The 23499-nt window shown below is 38.9% G+C and overlaps 2 long non-coding RNA genes across 6 annotated transcripts in view; one reads left to right on the forward strand and one right to left on the reverse strand.

Moving 5' to 3' along the window:
• Positions 1 to 23499, forward strand: part of LOC310837027 — a 244651-nt gene that overhangs the window by 166592 nt on the left and 54560 nt on the right. The gene's annotated exons all lie outside the window — the stretch shown is intronic.
• The window catches only part of LOC310837025, a 155292-nt gene that overhangs the window by 115987 nt on the left and 15806 nt on the right, over positions 1 to 23499 (reverse strand). Inside the window, exon 3 of one of the 4 annotated variants that reach the window (XR_014560330.1) lies at positions 6887 to 7263. The exons of 1 other annotated variant lie outside the window; for it this stretch is intronic. This is a non-coding gene — a long non-coding RNA (uncharacterized lncRNA). Of the gene's footprint in view, positions 1 to 6886; positions 7264 to 23499 lie in introns of those variants that run through there. 2 more of the 4 variants (XR_014560331.1, XR_014560332.1) reach the window with 2 other exon arrangements.

Raw genomic sequence — 23499 nt, forward strand, 5'->3', positions numbered from 1 at the left:
AGGAAAACAACAGAATGGGAAAAACGAGAGATCTGTTCAAGAAAATTGGAGATATGAAAGGAACATTTCATACAAAGATTACCATAATAAAAGACAAAAGTGGAAAGGACCTAACAGAAGCAGAAGACACCAAGAAGAGGTGGCAAGAATACACAGAGGAACTATACTAGAAAGAAATGGATGGCTCGTACACCCCAGGTAGTGTGGTTGCTGATCTTGAGCCAGACATCCTGAAGAGTGAAGTCAAATGGGCCTTAGAAAGAACTGCTAATAACAAGGCCAGTGGAAGTGATGGTATTCCAGCTGAACTATTTAAAATTTTAAACGATGATGCTGTTAAGGTGCTACACTCAATATGCCAGCAAGTTTGGAAAACTCAGCAATGGCCAGAGGATTGGAGAAGATCAGTCTACATCCCAATCCCAAAGAAGGGCAGTGCCAAAGAATGCTCCAACTACCGCACAATTGCACTCATTTCACACGCTAGCAAGGTTATGCTTAAAATTCTACAAGGCAGGCTTAAGCAGTATGTGGACCGAAAACTCCCAGAAGTGCAAGCTGGATTTCGAAGGGGCAGAGGAACCAGAGACCAAATTGCAAACATGCGCTGGATTATGGAGAAAGCTAGAGAGTTCCAGAAAGACATCTACTTCTGCTTCATTGACTATGCAAAAGCCTTTGACTGTGTAGACCACAGCAAACTATGGCAAGTTCTTAAAGAAATGGGAGTGCCTGATCACCTCATCTGTCTCCTGAGAAATCTCTATGCGGGACAAGAAGCTATAGTTAGAACTGGATATGCAACAACTGATTGGTTCAAAATTGGGAAAGGAGTACGGCAAGGCTGTATATTGTCTCCCTGCTTATTTAACTTATATGCAGAATTCATCATGTGAAAGGCTGGGCTGGATGAATCCCAAGCCGGAATTATGATTGCCGGAAGAAATATCAACAACCTCAGATATGCAGATGACACAACCTTGATGGCAGAAAGTGAGGAGGAATTAAAGAACCTTTTAATGAGGGTGAAAGAGGAGAGCGCAAAATATGGTCTGAAGCTCAACATCAAAAAAACAAAGATCATGGCCACTGGTCCCATCACCTCCTGGCAAATAGAAGGGGAAGAAATGAAGGCAGTGAAAGATTTTACTTTCTTGGGCTCCATGATCACCGCAGATGGTGACAGCAGTCATGAAATTAAAAGACGCCTGCTGCTTGGGAGAAAGACGATGGCAAACCTAGACAGTATCTTAAAAAGCAGAGACATCACCTTGCCGACAAAGGTCCGTATAGTTAAAGCCATGGTTTTCCCAGTAGTGATGTATGGAAGTGAGAGCTGAACCATAAAGAAGGCTGATCGCCAAAGAATTGATGCTTTTGAATTATGGTGCTGGAGGAGACTCTTGAGAGTCCCATGGACTGCAAGAAGATCAAATGTATCCATTCTTCAGGAAATCAGCCCTGAGTGCTCACTGGAAGGACAGATCCTGAAGCTGAGACTCCAATACTTTGGCCACCTCATGAGAAGAGAAGACTCCCTGGAAAAGACCCTGATGTTGTGAAAGATTGAGGGCACAAGGAGAAGGGGACGACAAAGGATGGGATGGTTGGGAGCCAAAATCTAGTACTAAAAGGATTTTAGAACTGATTCAAGAATTTGGTCAGGTCGCTGGGTTTAAATTGAATAAGTCCAAAACCAAGGTTTTAGAGAAAAACTTAACACAAACTGAGAGAGAGAGGTTTCAGAACATGACAGGTTTAACAGTGGTTAAGAAAGTTAAATACTTGGGGATCAATATGATGGCAAAAAATGGGAACTTATTTAAAGATAACTATGAAAAATGCTGGGGTGAAGTGAAAAAAGACTTAGAAATATGGTCAAATTTGAAGCTTTCTTTGTTGGGTCGTATTGCTGCTATAAAAATGAATGTATTGCCTAGAATGTTGTTTTTGTTTCAGGCATTGCAAATTGTGGGCAAGATGGATTGTTTCAAGAAGTGGCAGAGAGATATTTCAAGATTTGTCTGGCAGGGCAAGAAGCCTAGAATAAAATTTAAAATATTAACGGACGCAAAGGAAAGAGGTGGGTTTGCCCTGCCAGACTTTAAACTTTATTATGAATCAGCAGCTTTCTGCTGGCTGAAAGATTGGCTACTTCTTGAAAACACAGACATTTTGGATTTGGAAGGTTTTAACAATGTATTTGGATGGCATGCATATCTGTGGTATGATAAGATCAAAGCGCATAAAGCATTTAAAAACCATATTGTTAGTAAAACATTGTTTAATGTTTGGATAAGATACAAGGATTTACTGGAAAATAAAACCCCAAGGTGGCTGTCACCGATGGAAGCGAAAGCTCAGAAAAAGCTCAATATGGAGGCCAAGTGGCCGAAATATTGGGAAATTTTGGAACAAGAAGGAGATAAATTGAAATTGCAGAGTTTTGAGAAATTAAAAGATAAAGTGCGAGACTGGCTTCACTATTATCAAATAATGGAGGCATATAATTTGGACAAGAAAATTGGCTTCCAGGTGGAAAAATCAAAATTAGAAACAGAATTGTTAGAACCCAAAACTAAGAATTTGTCAAGGATGTATAACTTGCTGTTGAAATGGAACACTCAAGATGAAATGGTTAAATCTGCTATGATTAAATGGGCACAAGATGTTGGACATAATATCATGTTTGCTGACTGGGAACAGTTGTGGAACACCGGTATGAAATTTACGGCATGTAATGCCCTAAGAGAGAATATTATGAAAATGATTTATAGGTGGTACATGACCCCAGTCAAGCTTGCAAAAATTTATCATTTGCCCGATAATAAATGTTGGAAATGTAGAGAAAATGAAGGCGCATTCTTTCACCTTTGGTGGACGTGCCCAAGGATTAAGGCTTTCTGGGAGATGATATATAATGAACTGAAAAAGGTATTTAAATATACCCCTTTGAAGAAACCAGAGGCCTTTCTTCTGGGCATAGTTGACCAATCGGTATTAAAGAAGGATAGAACTTTTTTATGTATGCCACAACAGCAGCAAGAATACTTATCGCAAAATACTGGAAGACACAAGATTTACCCACTTTGGAAGAATGGCAGATGAAGGTGATGGACTATATGGAATTGGCGGAATGACCGGCAGGATCCGAGATCAGGGAGGAGAGTCAGTGAAAGAAGACTGGAAGAAATTTAAATTGCAAAAATTAATGAATTTTAGAATAATGTTGGATTGGAACTAAGTGGTTTCTAGCTGTAATGGGTTAAAAGAGTATGAAAAAATGGGTTTATACAAGTAAAAATTTAAGATTGTAATAATTTAAAAATAAGATTTGGGTAGCGTAAAGAGGGAAATAAATTGTTGAATTAATAATTTGATTTGGAATACAAAAAAGGGAGGTATGAGGAGGTCCAAGAAACAAGTAAATGAAAAATAATGTGATGGAAAGATTGATTGTTTTTAACAATTTTTATTTTGTATTTTTTTCTTTTTCTTTATTTTTTGTAATGTAAAAACCTTAATAAAAATTTTATTAAAAAAAAAAGACAGAGGATGAGATGGTTGGATAGTGTTCTCGAAGCTACGAACATGAGTTTGACCAAACTGCGGGAGGCAGTGGAAGACAGGAGTGCCTGGCGTGCTCTGGTCCATGGAGTCATGAAGAGTCGGAAACGACTAAATGACTAAACAACAACAACAAAGAATTAATAAGATTTCTAAATGTTCCTCAAGTATTGCAAAAATAGAATCTATCTGCAAAGCATCCTTGGCTCATCCTTGGTGCACAATATATAGCAATGTACTGAAAACTGAAGTGGTTTGTTATTGCCCGCTGACCAACTGCTACCTCAATCATATATGGCTTTCTCAAGCACATTTAACCTTGCCTTCTCAAACTAAAGTTAATTAGATTTTTATTGGACATAATGCCCACATAATTTTGGTCCCTACCTAAGGATTCAAGTATATGTCAAGATGTGCATGTTGCTGAGCACTGTTCCTGATAACCCTGCATCCTTGCTTTCAATAGCTGAAGTGCCCTGATGTCACGATAACGTTGTTAACCCTTGCAAGTAAGTCAAGTTGCTTAGTAAAGCATTTGCTCTGATTTATTTTGGGGGAAAGCATTTACCCTTCACTTTCCATAAAACAAAAACTTGGTTTTTCATATTTGTTGCAGAAATGCACCAAATCCACTTTAATTGTGTGGTGTGAGTTTATGTGATTGAATCCCACCTGCAAAACAGCAATGGTCTGAAAAGTGCCTCAGTAGCCTGGCCTTGGGTTTAAAAGTTATAGAAACTCAGTGGGTGTGATAGAGGCCTAAAATGCATCAGCCTCTCTAAATGCTGCAGAGTTACAAACAGGTTTATTAAATTGTTACTAATGATATATAAAAAAAATATTGATCAAGCAAATTATCCAAGAATGTACACATTCCATCTTAAAGCACATGCTTAACTGTTTGAGGCAGAGTTACACATTGGGAGCAGGTTAACTACATTTCAATAAATGTAACTTTCTGGAGTTTTTAAAATTAAGATGTTCACCATTAAGATCAAACCAAAAAAAATTCCTTCCAGTAGCACCTTAAAGACCAACTAAGTTAGTTCTTGGTATGAGCTTTCGTGTGCATGCACACTTCTTCAGATACCATTAAGATGTTGTGTATGGGGTGTTAGGGGAGGAGTAGTGCCTCTGGTGGGGTACACATCATGCTCCTTCTGGGGCAGTTGGCCACCTTTGGTCCCCTCCCTGCAGCTCTCACCTGTAGCTCCTAGGAACCGTCAGCATGCAACTGTGGCTCCACCCTAGGAATGGAACTGACTGACAAGCTAAACCGGGCGAGGGTAGCCAATACATTTCAGATCCTTGGTGAATTAGGGACTTCCTTGCTTGCGAAGAGAAGCTCTGGTGGATCGAGCAGATGAGACCAATAGTGTGTCCAACAGTCAAGAAGGCAGTTTCTGCCCATGTTGTAGAGGGAAGTAAGGAACAGATGGGGCTTGTCAACCTGGTAGTCTATCTAGGAGAAGGAAAACTCTGATATTAAACCACTGCTGCCTTGCAGGGCATCTTTGGGAGAAGAAAAGGCTCAGGAGTAAACCCTACACAAATCCAGAGGGGAGTCCCTAAGGCAGTTAGATGGCTCCTTGTACAGCTTTTCCCAGCAACTCCTGCAGCCAAGCTGGTGCCAAGTGTATTGCTTTCCTTACCTTTCATGAGGCCGAGAACAACAACTTCATGACACTAACTTCCAAAAAGCAATTCAAATAAATTTGAACAAAAATAGCAAAACAAAACAAAACAAAACAAAAAACCCTCAACAGGTACCAACCCCACATAGCTATCTGAGGTGTCCCCCCCCAACAAAAGGCCTGCACCCCAAACAAAAGGCCGGCCTGCCCCTAATAAAAATCCTGGCTACACCCATGGATACATAAATGAAAGCTGGAGACACATACATGATTCCCCATATTATAAAGCACAGCATTTTAATTGGCTACATGTTTGATTTGCCTGCACAAACTATCACTTTTTTTAAAAAAAGACTAAAATGGGAAAAAATAGAAGTGAAGACCTTGTCTCAATAAGTTTACCAACAAACCAGGCAAGAAACTTTTAGAATGAAAGTTTTAGGCACTTTCAAATAGCATATAACAGCTGTTAGCACCTGGAAACAAAAGTGTTAACTAAAACAAGCCTTGACTATGCTTAAATATTTAAACACAAATAGGGGTAATAATTAGTCTTTGATGCAACAGTGGTGTAGCATTACACCTGCTAGCACACTTACAAAGCTAAGCAGAGTCTGGGATGGTTTCCAGATTGGATGGAGGACTACATGTTGAGGTGCCTGCATTGCAGGGGGTTGGACCAGATGACCCTCAGGGACCCGTCCAATTCTGTTCTTTATTTTTTTAAAGATGCATAAAGGGCTGTTAACTGAATAAACTATTATTCTCCCCTTTATTCACTGCCACTTTGAAATGGAACTGGAAGAGAAGGGAATGTAGCATCAGCATACCATTCATGGAGTTTCCCTTTTACTGACTGTGAAAGCAGCAATTTTCCTGCCATGTTTCGGGAGCAGCTCTTTATTACACACATGTCTATCAATACAAACTCTGCATACCATGCTGTGCCTTGGATAAATTCCCATCAAAACATAAATTCTGTTAATGCTCTAAAGGTTTTTCAAAGTAGTGTCACATGCATTCACCCTCTCTTTAATACATCTCACTGTGTTCAGTTTCACATGCTCAACAATTCACTGCAGGTCATTTGTAAAGATCAAAGGTAGAGGCACCATGCCAGCAAGCACTTTATTTTGCATTAAGTGAAAACTTGAAATCAGGAGTAATTTCAGTCATTCTGACACAAGGATATTATTTAGCAAGTTTTAAGTAGCTGGCTCCTATTGGAGCCCATCACTATGACAACATACAATGTATTTTTAGCACTGTTCTGTCCATACTACATGCACAATGAGCAAAACTTGTTGACTTAAAGCAACACACACCATGATCCAAGGACCAAGAGCTAATTAATGGTGCAGGAGTGTTTTGTTTTGTTTAAAAAAATGCCTAGCCATGCTACCAAAGGAAGTTGTTTTTACCAGCTGATGTAATGTGTTGTTGTGTTTAAAGTGACCACAGCTCAAACAGTTGAATCCAGACTTAAGAACATAAGGAGAGCCTACTGGATCAGACAAGTGGCCCAGCTAGTCCAGCATCCTGTTCTCACAGCAGCCAGCCAGATGCATGCAGAAAATCCACAAGCAGAATCCAAGCACAAGAACACTCTCTCCTCCTAAGGTTTCCAGCAACTGGAATTCAGATGCATTACTGCTTTTGACTATGGGGTAAATACTGTTTCACGTCACACCAATCTCTGAGCAGCATGAGATTCCAAGGGTCCAGGCACATACTCAGGGTTCGTGTTTCCTTTGGAAATGAGACACGGTGGAGACTGTGGTGCCTTTATGATACATGGCTCATTTACAAATATATACCAACTGTCCATTTGCTCAGCTTGCTGCATCTAACAGGTTGCCACTTTTTCTCTCTCGGCTCACATTACTACTATTGCAATCCTAAACTCAACTCTGCTTACTATCTCTCAGTTGAAGAAGCGCTAACACTCATTTGCTTTGTTAATCAACATTACCTTCTTTTTCTTCTCCTTGATGGCCCTTCTCCCAGGTGATTTCCCAAACTTGAAAAAAATGCTTTGGTCTGCATTTGCTAAATCCAGTGCCTGGCATTAAAAAGGGGTCCAGGAATTAGAAGGGGGGTCCAGACACCTCATAAACATATAATACTACTTTCTCGAAGCCTGTGCATTACTGTGCATATAGTCATCATGACTAGTAACCTCTGATAGCCTTATAATCCATCAAACTGTCTAATCCCCTTTTAAAGTCATCTGAATTGGTTGCCATCACTACATTTTGTGATAGCAAATGAAATTGTTTAACTACACACTGTGTGAGGGTGCTGTTTCTTTTGTCTCTTCTGAACCTTCATTCAGTGTGGCTGGGTGGCCCAGGGTTCTTTTATTATCATGAAAGGGGGAAAGTCTTCTTCCCTAAAACTTGCACAGGAGGAAGACTGGGAGACAACTTCTCAGCTGATACTTAACCATGAAGGTTTGATTGTACCTTTTATATATATATGCAATGTAATATTATTATGCTATTTACTGCATGTGTGCTATTCATGTACTCCCTAAATAATATTTCCTGTTCCCCATCCATCAGTGGAACAGTACTACTCACTCAGACTTATTTCACTTCATTTTCCCCTTCTACCCATCAACACCTCAGCACTCTTTTCATACTAGCAGCTGGTCCAAGCATTAAAAATCAGGCAGAATGCTGGCAATTCTGCTTACTGGATAAAACTTAAATCATTTGGATCTTAAAGCTAGAAGGCATAGCAGCATCTAATTTCAACATCCGCACAGAACAAATGCAGCTTGTCTGAAAGGACAGGAACAAAACAAATGCTTGGGGCGATCTTGTTTTAACTTAGAAGGCAATACCAGTGTGAAAATCCAGGAAGTGTATGTGTATATATTCCTATTTGTCGAAAAGGTGAAAACGAACAGACTGTTCTAGGGAAACATTTGAGGATGACAGGAAACTTAGGGCTACCAAGATACAAAAGAACATCACACATTTGCAAGTGACTCTTCACCATTGACATGTAGAAATGTCCAAGATGACTTCTTCTTTTTTTGTAGATTACCCCTTAATCACAACACTGCAATATTTCCATGTTGCTATAGTTATAGCTTCTAGTGAGAGCAGAGGTCAGCAGCTGCAGCCTGCTTCTCTAGTGATTTCAGTCAGCAACTCTATTAAACCAGCCGACATTACTGTAGAGCACATAATAATGGGATAAAATCCAGTTTCCCTCTCACCCACCACCTTTCTTTTAGGCGAAGCAACTTTGGAATCACAAGTCAATGTCACATCACATGTTGATTCAACAACTACTGCTAATAGAAATTTGGTGCTTAATTCTCTGCTATTAGGCTAGCTGATAAGTGAAGTTTGTGCACTTCAACTGGGACCATAATGTGTGAAATGTGCCAATCTTTAAGAACCACTCCTGAAAAGGGTGGCATCAGCAAGGTTTTGGAATACTATTAGAAATGGACTTGTGTGTGGTAATTCGTTTCTATGGTTTTAACACAAATACTGTGAAATGAAAATAAGTGATTATAAGCAACTCAGCACTTACTCCAGACATATGTGATGATCTAGTGCAGTGGTTCCCAATTAGCCAAGTACTATTTTTGAAAATTTTGATACCTCTATGGTAGTTTTTGTTATGCAAATAGTGCCATGGACCCCCTGGGTGGGTTATACACAGATGTCCTGGGGTCTGTGGAACACCAATTGGGAAGCACTGGTCTAGTGGTGAACTATGGAAATGAACCATTACATGGATGTCATCGTATCTGTACACTACGAGCCAAGGCGAGAAAGAGGATAAGAAATTTCACTATCACCTATAATAGCCTACACACAAGCACAGAAACACACACCAAGTAAATATTCATAGTAATTGCATTTAGTTATTAGGGACTGGATTTTTGCAGAACAAATATCCACCTTAGCAAAAATATAACTAAAACCAGAGCTCAATAGTTTGCAAGAAATTAAAAAGAGAGCAATGACAAACATTTTAAATACCTTTGCTCTGGAAGCAGATGAGTGGACAGGTAAGTGGAAACCTCAGAGCATTTTGTACTGCTTTACTGCTCAAGTGAATGCCAGAGTAGGTAAGCAGAGGGCCAGTATCAGTAAGAAATAGCACTAGGCACAATGCAGATGATGGTTACCAGCACTTTTGCTAGTAGTAATTGAGTTCCCTATTCCATCATAACATTTTGCAAAGATTCATTAACACATCAACTGTCAGAAATGCACTCTAGCAAAATGAAGAGGAAACTGACAGGAGAGAAGAAATAAGAGAGCAATAATAAAAGATATTGTTGTTGTGGCCTCAGGCATATTTTGGGGTTTGGTTGTCAAGCTCAATTTATTTCACTGTTTTACTTTTAATAGCTCACTTAGTTTAACTTCCAGCTAAAACACACAAAATACTTTGGGTGGTAGTTTCCTAGCTGAGGCCTTACTCTATATGGCATTATAAGTTGGGGAGGGACCCCCCCTAAACCCTAGAAATGAATAAATGGTGGTGGCAGGGCTTTTTTCCAGCTGGAACCTGCAGGAACTCAGCTCTGGCACCTGTCAGATGGGCACCTTTGCCATTCTAAGAGAATGAAGGAGGCATTCATGGTGAGTTCTGGCACCTCTATCCTAGAAAATAGCACTGAATGGTGGATTTTGATTATTTGGGATGTGAAGAGAGAAACAGAGGAATTCCTGGGCTACCCTGGCCAAGGAAAACAACCTGGCTAAGCTAGGGCAATGAAGAAACCATACAGGGCCACTGAGTGCCATTGGCAATGCAAGAGAACTATCCTCCCCACTCCCACCCCAGAGATTGGGGGTTTGGAAGGTTCCCAGGGCAACTGGGTATGAGGTAACAGGAAGGGAGTGTCTTTAACAAGGTGAGCTGTGAAGAAGAGAGAACAAAAGGAGAGATCCACCTTGGGCAGGCTGGCTGAAGGTAGGCTGGGGAAAAGGCCTTGGACACAAGTGCTGCACTGCTGTGTGGAACAAGGCCCTCTTGAGATGACCATGCTGTAAGATCTGGACTCCCTCCCTCCAACCTTAGCTGTAAATATGTGAATAAACTGTATTTCTTAAAGCTATGACAGCCTCCACTGCATTTTCAATTCTCCGAAGGAGCACAGACCCTGGTTCAGGGCCAAGATCACCGGAATCCCGTGCACGGCAGGGATTGGGGGGGGGGGGCTAGTAACAATATATTGCTGGTAGAGGAGAAACTTAGTAGTAGTAGTAGTAGTAGTAGTAATAATTGCTACTGGGTGGCTTCCAACAGAATATATAAAGAAAGCAACATCACATCAGACTTTAAAAGCTTCCCAATACAGGGCTGCCTTCAGATGTCTACAGGAGGTTGCGTAATTGTTTGTCTCTTTAACATCTGATGGGAGGGCATTCCACAGGGCAGGTGCCACTACTGAGAAGGCCCTCTGCTTCAGTTTGCCTTTGAATTCTACAAGGGTGAATGCAATGACTTCGTATTTATGTTCCTTCCAACTATTGTGTACATTTTACTGTTTTATCTTGCAGGCTACCCAAAATCTAGCTTCTATAAAACAGTAAGGCAAACTTGTGTGCAAAGCTTCACTTGAAAAATGTAAGCTGCTGTGATTCTTGCTCATTTGTGAGCCAAAATTACTAATGCCAGATACACAAAGGTTAGAAAACATCCCCAAACTTTATTCTCCATAGAGAGAGCTAACATGTCCCATGCAGAGGAGTCTGAATCCAGACAAATACATAATCAATTCAACAGGTAAAACTGAAGGAAAGAGGGATAGTGATGCTTGTGTTGATTTCTGGGCTCAAGATCACTCATCGTTTGCTAGATAAGGGAAAACTCTTGCTTGGATTTCAAACAGAGCAATTTTGACATATGAAAAAGAGCAGGAAAATTATCTGCATTAGTAGCAGAGAGAAAATTATATTTCCTAGGTAGAATTTCATTCTAAAAAATAGCGATACCATCCTGTATATAGTATGATTAGAAAGGCAATTAAGGAAGCAATTGCTTGCTGTGCTTCAAATCTGGCTGCAAGTGGTAGCATTGCAGAATTAGAGACTAGATGTGGGGAAGAATGCAAACGAAGATACAGCACGACAAAGCAACTGTTTCTTATTCCTTTGTTCTTGAAATTGCAGAGATTACTATCTGCTTGTAGAAGCTGGTAATTACAGGCAACAAAACTTGAAAAAGAATAAAATTATAAAAGGAAATGCATTATTAAAACCAAAGTGAAATAATTCTTTTATCAAACAATATAGGTAAGAGTGGCAACCTCTCAGCAAAGAACCCTCTTCAACTATTTCAACATAGGTTTGTACCACAAGGCCAATTTGGCCATTGGGATGCCCACAATTGGTAGAGCAAACCAAGTTGCCACTGTTTGCATCAATGAATTTTATTTGCACTAAAGTGTATGCAAGCAGCATACAAATACATTGGATATAGCCCTTCACATCCACAAGGCCTCCACAGACATGGTTAAGATCATGGATAATACCCCCAGGATAGTTGTAAAAAATATATATATGATACTTTGCTTGTGCAAAATCACTATTGCAGTTCTGCTCTGGTGAACAGAGTTTTACTGTCACATGAATGCAGCAGCAGCAAGCTTATTGAATGAAGTTACGATCTTAACTGGCCATACCCTCCAGCTGCAGGTATTTTATAGGTATCATTACAGCATATTTATCCTACTATTCCTCCAGGTAATTCAGGATGATACACATGGTTCTACTGCATCTTCACAACAGCCATGGTTCCTTGCAAGTGAACTGACTCTCTCAAAAAGGAGATTTTATAGCCTGCACCATTGTTAACCCAAAGACTGCACAAGCCTTTTTCGTAAGGAGACAAAGTTCTTTCCTTTTTAAAGTCACTTGTAGCTTTTTCTTCTTCTTTGTTTTACTACCAATAGATGGAGATTTGTTTGTTGTAACTTCTGAAAACTCTGTGAGTAAAATATCCACTTATTTGAAAAGCTAAGTGTCTGTGATTTAGTATTTTCATGAGGAATGGTTTGTTTAAAAGTGGATGAGGATGGATGTAAATATAACCAACTTTATGCATGGAACAATCGCCTTTGTGCTAACTCTGCTATGAGATAGTAAGAATCTATTTTCCAAACCTCTCCCTCCAACCTTAAGGTACCAACACATGTTCCTTGTGTAAATCTGTGTAATCATTTACATACGTAGAACAAGGATGTGTGTTGAGAGGGGAATGAAGCATGGGGAAAGCAACTCACCATTTCCTCTCACTTAGACATGCGACATACTGTCAACATGTTCCCAGAATTCTCTCTCTTTGACAAACTTAAGAGCAGAGACGATATAAGTGAACCCCACACAAGGAACACAAACAACACACTTAATCTACTTCATAGATATTTCATTTGCTTCCTGAAAGGCTCTCATCTGTTATATACATGCACATCTTAACTTAAGTGAGCAGCCCTTCCACAGCAGCAGTGTTATGTGGCCTTTTCTGTACAAGCCCTTCAGCCAATACAAACCCCAGCCATAAAAGATTGATGCTATTGTAATGTAGCCCCTCTATCCATACACAAAACATCTGCTGTTATTTAAAATGACAGGTTTCTTCAAAACACAGGGGTATGGTTGTGCATTTGGAGCAAGAGTTTCCCTTAGGAATCACTGAAGTGTGATAGCTACTGCAGATAAAAGAATTCCTGCCCCAGTCCCTAGGAAACTTATGTGCCACCCTTTGGGGATGCAAATACTGTGGCATTTGCTCTGCCTCTGAATTTACTCACAATACTGTGCTCCTCTTATTTTATAGCGGCTCAATAGTGACATTAATAATTTTCCATGCAATTTAACTAATCCATTCAGACAGGGAAAGCTGTAAAGATCAGTACAGTGGTACCTCGGGTTAAGAACTTAATTCATGCTGGACGTCCGTTCTTAACCTGAAACTGTTCTTAAGCTCAAGCACCACTTTAGCTAATGGGGCCTCCCGCTGCTGCTGCACTGCCGCTGCGCAATTTCTGTTTTCATCCTGAAGCAAAGTTCTTAACCCGAGGTACTATTTCTGGGTTAGTGGAGTCTGTAACCTGAAGTGTCTGTAACCTGAAGCATCTGTAACCCAAGGTACCACTGTACTGCCAGTGAGTCTCTGCCACCCCACCCCACGCTTTTTCTGCTGCTGCTGTTCTATTGTTTACACACACATACAGACACACACAAAAACAACCATGTGTAATACTTAAAGCTATGTAACAGGTAGCTGCTACATTTCTTTCAATTTTCTTCAGGAAATTGATACATATTTGTCATAAGGACTAGGAGCAGAATGATTGCATTTATGCTTACTGCTTTCAGGAAGAGAAACTGCATTGCCATCCTCAACTAGGTTGAGATTTCTTAAAAACTACTGTTTCATAAGACAAGATGAGAAAGGTTGCCTGACAGTTCAAAGCAAGAGGAAAGGAAGTGATGAGAACATGTTTTTAATCACTTAGAAGCCTGAGATTCTGTTACGTGGGTTCTGGGGCCACCTAGGGGAATGCCAGGAAGGCATAAAACACTGTTTAATATGGTTGCATCAGCATTAACCAAGCATTCTCCTTCAAATCAATATCTGAAAAGGCGCAACATCCCCAATCCTTTTAAAGGTCATCTTTATTGATTTGGATTGTTAATTTATTAGGACTTTCAGAATACCCTGGCAAATTACCCAGAGAAGGTACAAAAATTAATCTGAACAGACTACTCACATGTTTTCTAGTGGAATGAATGGCCTGAAGAGAGCAACCATCTGGTGGGAATTTTTAGGGTCAAATGGGATATTTCACATCCTCAATCTCTAGGGATCATATGGGTGAAACTGTCTCATGTGCTCTTCCTACATCTTTGTCTCCACACTGACTTCGTATGAAACCTTATACCCATGTAACTACATTTACTGACCCAGCTGTGTTTCCAAGACAAGCAGCCAGGAGCTGCTCTAGAATAGCCAGTTCTTTTTATTTTAATTTCTCTTTATTAATTTTCATACACACATATACACACATATGTACAGAAAATAAATTATTCACGGAAAAAACAAGAATAATAAGAACAACATAACTTAATTATAAGAAAACAAAACAAACAAAAAAGACAAACATGTAAGTTATTGACTTCCCTCCACCTCAGTTTTGGGTTATGTAATACATTTCCCCCCGCAGTTTTTCTTTAAAACCTTTGTATGTCGAAGGGTTATATTAAGCCTACTGTGATCTTTGGATTTTTTAAATCTACTTCAATATAGGTTATGAATTTATTCCATTATTTAATAAACTTTGTTTCTTTCGGGTCTCTAATTTTTTGTGTTAATTTTGCCAATTCTGAATATTCAAATAATTTACTTTGCCAATCTCTTACTGTTGGGATATTGGTTGATTTCCAATTTTGGGTGATTAAAATTCTAGCAGCTGTTGTTGCATACTGGAATAAGGTCTGGTCCTCTTTCTTAATTTCATTGCCAATCATTCCCAGAAGAAAATTTTCAGGTTTTTTAACAAAAGGATATTTAAACTTTTTTTTTAGTTCATTATAAATGAGCTCCCAGAAGTTCTTGATTTTTTCACAAGTCCACCACATGTGGTAAAAACTACCTCCCTTGTTTTTACACTTCCAGCACATTTTATCTCCATTCTTATAGATTTTTCCTAATTTTACAGGGGTGATGTACCATCTGTACATCATTTTTTCCATGTTTTCTCTTAAGGCAACACAAGCAGTGAACTTCATATCTTTATTCCAGAGCTTAATCCAACTATCGTATTCCAAATTATATCCCAGATCTATCGCCCATTTCACCATAATTTCTTTTATTTTCTCATCCTTCGTATGCCATTCTAATAGTTGATTATACATTTTTGATAAGAGTTTTGAATTTCCTTCCAGTATTTCTATCTGGAATCTTGATTTTTTTCCCCGTTTATCCCGATCTTTTTATTTTCTGTCCACGGTGCATTAATTTGATGGAATTGTAACCAACTCGTTAATTTATCTCCTAGTTCTTCATACGTTTTGATCTGCCAATCTTTTTCTGTTCTCACCAATAAATCTTCATATGTCCATCTCTTACCTTCTATGTTTGTTTTTTTAATTGTTAAAATATCTATTGGTGACAACCACCAGGGAGTTTTCCTTTCAAGAAGATTTTTATTTCTTTCCCAAACCTCTAGCAGAGGTCCTCTAATGATGTGACTGGAGAATTCTTTATGTACTTTTGCTTTATTATGCCACAAATATGCGTGCCAACCAAATCTGGTGTTAAAGCCTTCTAAATCGAGTAGGTCAGTGTTTTTTTTATTACAATCCATTCTTTAATCCAACAGAGGCATGAGGCTTCATAATACAGTTTCAAATTCGGTACCGCAAAACCTCCTCTTTCTCTTCTACCTGTAAGCAATTTAAATTTAATTCTAGGCCTTTTCCCCTGCCAAATAAATTTAGATAAAATTTTCTGCCAATCTTTAAATACTTTGTTTCCTCTTATCACCGGAATATTTTGAAATAGAAATAACAACTTTGGAAGTATATTCATCTTAATTGCGGCCATTCTTCCTGACCATGTTAATTTTATTCTGTTTCATATATCTAAATCTTTTTTAATTTCTTTCCAGGTTGTTTCATAATTGTCCGTCATTAAATTTATGTTCTTCATAGTTAGCCAAATTCCCAGGTATTTTACTTTTTTTACTGCTTTAATTCCAATTTTAGCCTCTAGCTGGTTTTTCATAGCTTCTTCCATGTTCTTCGTCATCATTTTAGCTTTTGATTTGTTTAACTTAAAACCCGATAATTTCCAAATTCTTCTAACAATTCTATTACCTTATGGACACTTTTTTGTGGATCTTCTAATGATACCATCAGATCATCAGCGTATGCTTTCAGTTTGTATTCTTTTTTTCCAATTTTAATTCCACGTATTTCTGGAGTTGTTCTTATCTTATTTGCTATAATTTCTAGTATCATTATAACTAAAAGAGGTGATAGAGGGCACCCCTGTCTCGTACCCTTTGAAATTTTGAAATAATCAGTTAAATCATTATTATTAATCAATTTTGCTTTCTGGCTTGAGTAAATAGCTTTTATCCCTTCCAAGAAGGCGCCCTCTATCCCTACTGTTTCTAGACATCTTACAAGGAATTGCCAAGATACATTATCGAAGGCCTTTTCGGCGTCAATAAAAATTAGTGCCGCAGGTATTTCATTCTTGGCCTCTAGATATTCAATGATGTTAATTATATGCTTATGTTGTCTTTTAATTGTCTACTGGGTAAGAATCCGACTTGATCTGTATGGATAAGGTTTCTTAAACATTTCTTAAGACGGTTGGCCATTACTTCCGCAAATAATTTATAATCATTATTTAATAATGATATTGGTCTGTAGTTTTTCATATCTAATTTATCTGTGTCAGGCTTAGATATTAATGTAATATAGGCTTCCTTCCATGAGTCTGGTATCTTTCCGCGGCTTAAGATGTTATTCGCTACTTCGCACAGCACCGGGGCTTAATATTCCTCTAGAACTTTGTAGTATTTAGCTGAAAAGCCGTCAGGCCCTGGAGCCTTTCCTAATTTCATTCTTTTTATCGCATCCTGGATTTCTTCAATTTTTATAGGATTATTTAATTGTGTTATTTCTTCTTCTGTTAATCCTTTTAGTCTATTTTCTTCTAAATATTTCTTTATTTCTGTGCTGTCTTCTTTTTCTCTTTTATATAGTTTTCCATAAAACTTGATGAAATTTTCCTTTATTTTCTTAGGTTCTTCCACAATTTGCTCTTCTATTCTTAATTTGTTGATCATATTTTGTTTTTTGTTTTTTTGTAATTGCCACGCTAATAATTTTCTGGTTTTATTTGCTGATTCAAAGAATTTTTGCTTCCATATCTTGATTCTCCCATTCTACTTCTTGGCCTACTAAATTTGAGTATTGCGTTTGTAATATTCTATAAGTTTGTTTAACCTGCTCCTCAGTTGGATTTATTGCTAGTTTTCTTTCACAATTTCTTAATTGATTGAGTATTTCTTCTTCTTTTTTTTGCTCTTTTAACTTTTTCCTATGGCTGTTCTGATTAATTAAAAATCCTCTTAACACTGCCTTACTAGCATCCCAAACTATCTCTATATTAGTCTCTTTATTTAAATTCATCTCAAAATATTCTTTTAATGTTCTTTTGGCCTTCTCAATTATTTCCTCATTTTCAAAAAGATAATCATTCATTCTCCATCTGTATGTTCCTTGTAATCTGCTTTTTATCTCCAGCGTTACTGAGCTATGATCTGAAAGAGTTCTGGGTTGGATTTCACATTTAAGTGCTCTTAATGTTAATTCTCTTGAGACCCATATTTGATCCAACCTGGCCCGACTTTGGTGTGGTTCTGACAGGTGTGTATATTGTTTCGTTGTTGGATTTTTATGTCTCCAGATGTCTATCAGATCTAGATTTTCCACCAGATTATTAAATGTTCTTGGTAATTTCCCCTGCTTAAGTTTTCTTCTTTTCACGCTTCTATCTAATTCAGATGTTGGCATGGCATTCAAAACTCCAAGTAAAATCGGACTTCCGGGTCGGCGCCATCGCCGAATGGCGGGCTCCCTCCGAGCTCCGGAGGGAGCCGGCTTGGCAGGGGCTGGGTCCTACCGCACCGGCGATGCGGGGACCCTTAAAAACCACGGCCAGATTGAGGCCGTGGACATGGAGACTCGGCTGGCACCGTTAGCGCTCTCCCGACTCGTGAAGGAGCCTTTTTAAAGGCTACGGATCGGGTGCCGGGGAGAAGCGTGGTGCTTTGAGTTCTCTGCTATCCCTGCCGAGCGCAGCCGCATGCCATCCGGCGGAGAGCGCTGATTTCTTCTATTGAAAATTCGGCTCTAAAGAAGAACCCGTGAGTAATTGGAATATGGACTAAAAAAAAAAAGGGGATAAATTTTTAAAATTCGGAGCGAACGGGGGAGGTGGAAAAAAGGAAGTCAGCCCACCCCTAAATTGTAGAAGAGCCAAAACAAAGGACTGGACAACTAAGATCGAGTGTAACCTTATCTTGCCGAATCAGCAACTTCGCGAGGGAAAATTATAAGATTGAGCTGGAGGAGAAAAGTGGAATTGTTTTTTAAAAAAGTAACCCCCCCGGAATCCCTGGAGCGATTCGCGAAACTGCCTGGAGAAAAGTCATGGAAGTTTTGACAGCTGTCAAAGAGCTGTCAAAAAGGAAGATTAAAATAGAGACTTTGTTATGAGGACTTTGCCGGTTATATTTGTTACAAATTGAATACAAACTGTTTTAAATATCGGTCAACAAGCTACTTGGTCTGGTGGATGTGATTCTGGAAGGGAACTTTGTTACTGCAATCCACCTAGAGGAGCCGAGGGACATTGCATGTGTTTTTCACAGGAAATCTGAACAGCTGAATGGAACCTTCAATCTCCTGGGAAACTGCAGGAATGGAACATTATTTTGTCTACAGAGGTCTACACACTACAGGAAACAATGGAACTATTTGTTGGAAAATGAAAGGAACATGATGCAATGCTTTGCTCCATGAATAACAAACCTCTGCAGAGACACTAGAAACTTTTGGAAAAAGAACATTTCTGTGGGAGAACAGAGAAATAAAAAGGAGGAGAATGATTGATAAGAACAAGGAAATAACAAGAACTGGACAGAACTGGGGGAACATTTGGGATATTCAGGTTTGACAAGCTTATGGATACAAAATTGGAGTTTTTACTCCTGGATATAAAAACCTGGATAGAAGAAATGGGCCCTTATTTGATAGACTCCTTCTACGATTGGACATCCGTAATTAAAGACTGGCAAAGAACCGGAGGGACATAGTGTAATGGGGGAACTCCAGGAAGATATTAGAAGTGGAGGGATAGGTGAAACGCAAAGGGGAAAGAGGGGAGGGAAAATTGGAATCCAAAGGCTGTAAAATTATTATTCATATTTATCTTATTTTCATCTGTACTATGTTTGAAAGGGGGAAACTCGTGGAAGGGTATAGATCGATCTTAGGGGACGAGAATTTGGATAAATTGGGTTATTGATGAAGAGTGTAACTTGGGGATAAGAATTTGTTGAATTTAATTGCTTATTTGGAAGATTTGGAACACAAGAGGGGGTAGGGAGGGGAAGTCCTAGTTATTGGCAATAGATTGGATTTAATTTGTTTTGATTTGTTTTAATTTGGAAAACTTTAATAAAAATTATTATAAAAAAAAAAAACCTCCAAGTAAAATCATCTTATGATCCTCCAATTCTGTTAGCATTTGTTCCAATTTTTTTAAGAATTCAGCTTTATCCATATTTGGTGCACAGACATTTATAACGTTAATCTTTTCTCCCTGATGGTTGATTTGTACTCCTAAAATCCTTCCTTCATCGTCCTTACATATTAATATTGGGTCCCATTTCTCCTTCACGTGTATCACAACTCCTCTTTTTTTTATTAGTGTCTGAATTAACATACTCTACCCCCAACCTTTTATTTGCTAGTATATGTTTGTGTTTTTTTGCCACGTGTGTTTCCTGAAAACAGATCACATCATAATTTTTATTCTTTAACACCTTTTGAATTTTATTCCTTTTAGATTTTTCGTTCAAACCATTTACATTCCAGGACAGAACCTTTAACGACATTATATTGTTTGACTTTATTTTCTAGTCGACCTCTTCTCCGTTAGCTCTTCTTCTTCCTCCTCTTCTCCTCCTCCTACTGCTCCTTCCTCTTCCACTTCCTCTTCTTCCTCTTCTCTCTCTCTTTTGCTTCTCTGTGTTTTTTGCCTTCTTTTCCTTCCTCCTTTCTGTATATCTCCCTCCTCCTCCGTACCTTTCTTCCCTCTTCCCTCCTCCTCCGTACCTTTCTTCCCCTTTTCCTAACTCCTTCTCATATCTTCTCAGAAAAATTTCTGCTTCTTACGCAATAAAAGATTCAGATTGACAGATACATATCTGTCAATCTGAATCTTTTATCTTTATAATAGAAGGTAATTCCTTCGGGGAACTCCCATCTATATTGTGTATTGTTTCTCTGTAAGACACTTACTATTTGTCGGTATCCTTGTCTTTTACGCAAAAGTCTAATTGGTTTTTCTTTGTATATAATAATTGTTCTGATTTCAATTATTAATTTTTTTCGATAACTTGTTCTTAATATCATATTTTTCATCTCAATTGAGTTGAAAATCATCAAACAATCACCAGGAGATTTTTTTAGTTTGAGCTGCTGGGATTTCACCCTTATTCTAAACGCAGTTTCTACAGTACAGGCTACTTCTTCCTCTTTTATTTCCAACCATTTTGCTAGTTCTCTTATCATTTTTTCTTTTATATTCTCATTAATTTCTTCTTCTACTCCTCTGAATTTTAAATTGAGTTGTTTCTGACGCATTTCTGTCATAGCTAAGCTATCCTCAATCTGTTCTTGTGATTTGTTCAAATCTCTTATTTCCTCCTTCATTTTTTCTGTCTCCTTTTTATGTTCCTTCATTTCTTTTTGAATTTTCTTGTTTGATTCCTCTATTACTTTTGATCTAACTGATAGGTCTTGTATTTTATTAGTGAGTTCTCCCACTGCTTCTTCAATTTTTTTATCTATCTGTTCCTGCACCTCTCCTAATTTACTTTCCATGTGCAATTCACTCTGTTTAAATTCCTCTTTGATCTTTAACCACAATATGTCTAGGTCTTTAATTTCCTCTTGTCGTGAGGCCTTTCTGTCTCCAGGAGTCCCTCCTACCTTTTTTCCGTTTTTCCCTGACATTTTGTGATTATTTACACAATAGTCTGTGTTAATTTTCTGTCTTTCCCCTGAGGGGCACACAATCTTTTTTTTTTTTTTTTTTTGTTATTCTTATTTTTCTATGTCTTAACCACTCTCCTTTAATTTACCTTATTACGCCCATGTGATTTTGTTTTTCTTATTTTATATTCTTACAAATTTTTTTATATCACTTTCTATTGTATTTCCTTTTTTTCAGACAGAGTATTACCTTTGAAGTCAATTAATTCAGCTGTATCCTAAAGTACAACCATAATATCTCCGAGTACCACCAGAAAATATGTATTATTATAATAAACAGTTACAGATCCAGTTGGATAATAAAATGTCCAGAAATGAAAGAAAATAGCTTCACTTATAATCCCAGTATATCTCGACCTTGGCAATCTTAAAGTCTTGTTTATACACCTTAGTACCTTCCTTAGGCTCTTGTTTTTCTTCAAATGATTCCCCCCTCCTAGGGTATTATTAATAGTATATGACAATATAGTTTGTGTTTTCCCAAACCGTCCCTTAAAACATTAACACCCTCTGAAAGTTTGGTAAATTTCTCCAAGACTCAAATAATTATTACTTATGTATGAGTTATTCCTGTTAAAGTGGTTAAAGTCCACATAGATTGATGGAAGAGCAGTAGTTCCTTTTTAAAAATTAAATAATTAAATAATGTTCAGTTCCGATTTCTTTTAATTTCTTTAATCTTCCACCACTTGCCGGTTTAATCCATCATGTGTAAAGGATATTCTATAACTTAGTCCATGTCCTAATCCAGGGTCTAGTAAGGCTAATAATTCAGGCTTTAATCCACGATGCTGTCAGGCTAGAGGCTGCTTCCTTCCTTTACTCCTGCGACTTTGTATCCTGCGCCATTTTAACTCCTCCACCGGGATGGATTCCTTAATTTAATCCTTCAACATCCAGCGTTCACTTAGTGTGTTCTTAAAAATTGTAATTTTAAAATACTTCTCTCACACTAAGGGTCCGTTCTTAAATTTTTGGAGATTTGACGCTTTCTCTAGCGAGAGCCAGAGTCATCTCAACACAGGGTCGGTACCTTCCTCTTGCACTTGCAATCCCGTCATCTTCGAGCTCTTCAAGGAAAAAAACCAAAAAAAACGGCCGGACCGCTTCCGCGCTGCAGGTTAGCCATCCCTCAAGGGTATCCCCTTGAGATTTTTTGGGGGTGCAGTGCCTTTGCAGCTCCCCGAAGCCCCTGTGTTGTTCGGAAAACCCCGACGAGGCTTTCCGCGCTCCCTTTCTATTCACGGCGAAAATCGGAAGTCTCTAGAATAGCCATTTCTGATATGCAGTATATTTCTTTGCCCATCGCTTCAGTCAATGATGCCAAAGTTCTCTGGGTCCCTTGTCCAAGCCGTATATTTGAGCAGAATGTGTCCTTGTTCAGGATATTCCACAGTGCTGTTATAGGTTTCAGGGGCACGGACCCCCTAATCCCTAAAAAATAATATATGCTATGATTCTGATTATTTGGGATATGAAGGGAGTACAACCTGCTGAAGAGTTCCTGGGCTATCCTATGCAAAATGACTTGGCCAAGCTAGGGCAATGAAACAGTACAGGGCCTCTGAGGGCCATTGGCTATGCAAAATAACTGTCCTTCCCCCTTACCTTGAGGTGTGAACAGACACTGGGGATTTCGAAGGATTTTGCCGGGGATTTTGCCAGGGTAACTAGGCATGATTTCACAGGAAGAGTTTAGGGCCTTTGGCAGGAGGCTTAGACTAGATGAAAAAGGCCAGAGCGATCTTGGCTGGCTGAAGGCAGAGTTGAAGAGATCCTTTGGGCTTGTGCTTCACTGCTGGATGTGTGGGGGAGCCCCACTTAAGGTGACCAGGTTGTAAGATCTGTACTCCCTCTGTACTTACACCTGTACTAAAGGTGTAAATATGTGTCAATTAAACCATATTTCTAAAAGTACGATGGTCTGTGCTGCGTCTTGATTCTCTCTGGAACACATAGCCTGGAACCCCCTGGAATCTTGCCATGTTTGGCAGAGATTGGGTGGGTGTGGTGTCTAACTTTTGTAACAGTTCTTTTCCAGGATTCTGTGCCGCTTCCAGCCTGCATGGCATGAGGGCTTCAGAGTCTGGTGGACGTTCTCTTCTGCATTATTTTCTTGCTGGTAGAGGTGAAATACCTGTGAACCTACTTGGACTCTGAAATCATCATCTGATGCCCTTCTTCATGTACCTCCTCCTTGAGAGGTCAAGAGGGTGGCAACATGAGCACAGGCCTTTTCTGCATGTCTCCTATTTGTGGCAGTTCGAAAGCACGCAGTGCAAGTAGATAAATAGGCGGGAAGGTAAACGGCGTTTCTGTGCGCTGCTCTGGTTCACCAGAAGCGGCTTAGTCCTGCTGGCCACATGACCCGGAAGCTGTATGCCGGCTCCCTCGGCCAATAAAGCGAGATGAGCGCCTCAACCCCAGACTCGGCCATGACTGGACCTAACAGT

The sequence above is a fragment of the Podarcis gaigeae genome (assembly GCF_964106915.1).
Source record: "Podarcis gaigeae genome assembly, chromosome: Z".
Lineage (NCBI taxonomy): Eukaryota > Metazoa > Chordata > Lepidosauria > Squamata > Lacertidae > Podarcis > Podarcis gaigeae.